Source organism: Monodelphis domestica, chromosome 8 (genome assembly GCF_027887165.1).
Source record: "Monodelphis domestica isolate mMonDom1 chromosome 8, mMonDom1.pri, whole genome shotgun sequence".
Taxonomy (NCBI): Eukaryota; Metazoa; Chordata; class Mammalia; order Didelphimorphia; family Didelphidae; genus Monodelphis; species Monodelphis domestica.
In genome coordinates this window covers 169754242-169758479 of record NC_077234.1, presented here as the reverse complement: position 1 = coordinate 169758479, position 4238 = coordinate 169754242, and positions in this window count along the sequence as shown.

Sequence of the window (4238 nt, the reverse complement as noted above, 5' to 3'; positions counted from 1 at the left end):
TTCAGAGCCTGTTCTATTTATTTCCATAAGTACTTGGGATTACCTGTTCTGTGCCTAGTAATGTGAATTATTATTACCATTTTCAAAGCTCTTTACTCACCAAGTCCCTGTGAGGCAAGAAGTGCAAGTCTTATTATACCTACTTTGCAGCTGAGGAGTGTGAATAATTACAGAGAGAAGAATTACTGATCGAAGCAATAGAGATATTGCTTCTGCTGCAGAAGGAATTTGGACTTCTGAAACCCAAGTGCAATATACAATTTTTAAGCCAAATCACCTCATTTGGAATACAGGTAAGCTCATAACTTTCCAGGTACACTGCTGAGAATAGAGGAATTTTAAATAAATACTTTTAGTCTTTAGGTAATGTTGGTGCCCAATCAAACCCAAACCTTCATTTAAGCTCAACATTTCGATTAAGACTTATCCAAAGGTGATCATCTTTATGAAATGACGTGAAAGGTAATACTCCTATTGCAGCTGAAATTTAATGCATTAAACTCACATCATGTCTTAAGATTTGCTAAGCACTTGACGCATATTTTGAAAAGCAGTTTTATGTAGAAAGAGCAGGCTCAAAGCCAGAAAGACCTGAAGCCTAGTCTTGCCTGTGCTTCAGAATGGCTCTTTGTCTCTTAGAAAGGCTTCTAATCTCTTCCTCAGCTCAAGGCCAAAGGTGTCAAACACTACAGCAGACTCCACAGTGCAACAGGAACCAGATTAAAATGCAATTGGGAAATGTTTAACAAAATAAATAAAAATACTGTGAAATACAGATAATACTACATTTTTCAAACTGTCGATATGAAGTCCATTAGGCATCTTTACATAGGAATTAGTGACTTCATTTTCAATTTGAGTTTGTCACCACTGCTCTGGGCAATTCTTTAAAACAATAAATCACAGAGAGGGTGCCAAACTCCATTGGTAGGTGAAGTTTCCTCACCCAGAAGTTTTCCACATAGAAGAAATCACAGACCCCAGACTTATCCTTAAAAATGATATATTTTTTTATTCACAAGCTGTAGAAGATCACAGCTAGGCATCCCTATCCCAGGATATCACTATGATCAAATATATTCCCTTGCAAACTGCTTTACTCCAAATACAATTCCACTGACCTTTTTTTAAAAAACCTGACATTCCCACCATTCTTTTTATTCCTCTGAGTAAGATAATAAAAACACAGCAGATCATCCCTAAAAGGCCCATATGGCATGCTGCAGAAAGCTGTGGAGCCCAAAGACTTATATTTGAATTTAGACTCATTTATTTACTTCTGTGACCTTGGCCAAATCATTTGACCTCTTTGTGCCTGAATTTCCTCATCTATTGAAAGAAGAGATTAAGTTCATTGATATCTAAGGTCTTTTTAGTTCTAAATCCTTTAAATTATAGGTACTTTTCATGTACAGAAGAATGAAAGGATTTGGGGGTGTATAAATGTAGAAAATCTAATATTCACAATCCCCCCTGATGATTATTGGGGACTAGTCTCCCCAACTGATCACTAAACATAATCATCCTACACCTCCAAATTTTCTAACTGCAGGTGCATGAAAAAATTTACCTTCTAAGAGGAAACTACAATAATTAGAGATAAGAGGGAAATGGAAGAGAGATAGAAAAAAATAATGGAAGAAAAATTTAACTTTTTTAGGGGAGCACAAATCACATTTCACCATCTCTTTACTTCCTCTCCCCCAGTAGTTTGCTGGCATTTGTTTAACAAGTAGCTCTCTATTCAAAACACTTTGAAGTTTAATCTCCATTATTAACATTCTCTCCATTGCTTTCTTAAGTTTAAGTAATAAACAAAGCAATAAACTGAGCCGTGATTTGTAGAATTTGCCCATTTCCAAGGCTTACACATAAGTAAGAATGTCACTACACAGGAAAAAAAAAAATCAGGTTAAAATGAGTATCCTGGACATTCTGAAGAGCAAAAAGCAGCCCTGGGCTTATTGAAACTTGGCATCAGAGATTCTTTTTGTTTTGCTTTGGTCAATTTGTTTTTTGTTTTCTTTGGAGAAATGGTTAATTATAAGCGGTATAGATGAGTCTCAAGTATTTTTGGCCCCACCATGCTTACATGCTTCTATGTCTCACTCGCTGCCCAGCAAAGGGCAAGACCACAGATGATCATTCATTGTACCCTAGAGATACTTTTGACCTTTTCCTCATCATCAGGTAGTATGAGGAAGTGAAACATGGTAGAAGTACTGCCTAAGTGGCTAGTGAACCATCTAGTACATTACTACAGGAGAATAGGAGGAGTTTAGGGCAGATTAGCACCTCTGATATGAGCTGACAATAAAATGGTCTCAGTAGAAGGGCTAAACCAGGTTCAGGGTAATCAAACCTGTCAGTCAGTTAGGAAGATTTTGCCCCAAGCACGTGAAGACTTCCCCTGGTACAATGGGCAAATGAAAACAATTTGTTCCAATGGTCATAAAGGTGGCTGAAGCTAATGCTGTGGAGTGCTTAGAATTTGGTCATACATCAAAGATGCCAAGATCATCCTGTGCATCCTGGGCCAGAACCAATCAAGTTGATTTTTGTCTTTCTACTGGACATTGATAAATCTGGAACAGAGTAAGGCTGGCAACTCTACCTCACTTAAATCTAATTAATACATAATTCAAGACATAATCTTGTGATGGCATTGGTCTTTTTAGGGTATGGAGGAAGAACTACAACAATATTACCTTGAGAATGCCTAGATCAACCATGGAATTGACATTGAGAAGGCAAGTTAACAGTCACCTAGTCCAGAAGTATCAAACCTGCAGGCTGATGGCTTCTGTAAAACCCCCAAACGAGGCCATAACCATGTTAGATTGTAATTGGAAATTTTTCGGTAAAATAAAAATACAACATATAATTTTAATTTGCGGTTTTCTAAGTCAATATGTCGGAGTGGGTCAGGCAGGTTCTGGTTCTGTTTTACTTTGACACCACTTGATTTAGTCCAAACTACACTTGTAAAAAGATCCTGCATTACAATGGACTCAAGAAGTTATCCAATATCTGCTTAAACATCTACAATGAGGATGAAGCTCCGACATCCATGGACAATCCATTCCACTTTAGGAAGTTTTCTTCTACATATCAAGTTAAATTTAGATTTTTTGATTTATATCCTTTGCTACTAGTTTTGTCCTTTGGGACCAAATAGAATTATGGATAAGAAATGAACCTGTGATTTCACTAATATAGGGAACTGGCAGAAGAAGGAATATTCTCTGATAAAATGTCAGGACCTCAGAGAATTAAAAACTTGAATGCCTTTTCCTGTGTCCCACAGCTGGAATATATCAGAGGAAGAACTTGAATTCAGGTTATCTTGGCTCCAAAGCACCTGACTCTCCATCTTCCTCGATATATCAGTTATTTAAGGATGTGTTCCCTGAATTCTCTCTATTCCTTGTTAAATATACCCTATTCCTTCAGCTTGTCCTCTTATTGCATGGACTCAAACACACATTCTAGTTGCCCTTTTGGATACACTTCAGCTTGCCAAATATCACTCCTAAAATGTGGGACTGAACAAAATGTCAATGTAATGAAGGCAGTCTACAGAAGGACTATCTTATTATTCCTGGAAGTACCGATTCTCTTAATGAAGATCAAGATAGGTTCCTATTGGGGGACTATCATGTTATGCTATTCATGTTTTGCTCACAATTCACTAAAGCCTCTATATGTAATTTGCCCCTCTCCCACCTCATAGTTGTAAAGCCTATTGTTTTCATCCAAAATGAAGGAGATTACATTTATGTCTATTAAATTTCCGCTTAATAGATTCAGCCTAGCGTTCTAACCCATCAAAATCTTTTACAGCCTGATTATCATCAAGTGTGTCAGCTGTCCCTCCTAGCTTTGTGTCATCTGCAACTTTGATAGACATGCCATCAATGCACTGATAAAAATGTAAAATAGCATTTGGCCAAACATAGAATTAATTGTTAGGAAGTTTTCTTCCTGATATCAAGTCTAAATTTAGGCTTTGTGGTTTCTACCCATTGCTATTAGTTCTGTTCTTTAGGAACATTTCAGGGCCTTTTCCTGGTGAGCCCCTGCCAGGTTGACATCATAGTTAATTGTAGATGTTGTTCAGTCATTTTGGTCATGTCCAACTCTTTGTATTCTCGCTTGGGTTTTTCTGGAAAAGATACTGGAGTAGCTCGCCATTTCCTTCTCCAGCCCATTTTACAGATGAGAAAACTGAGACAAAC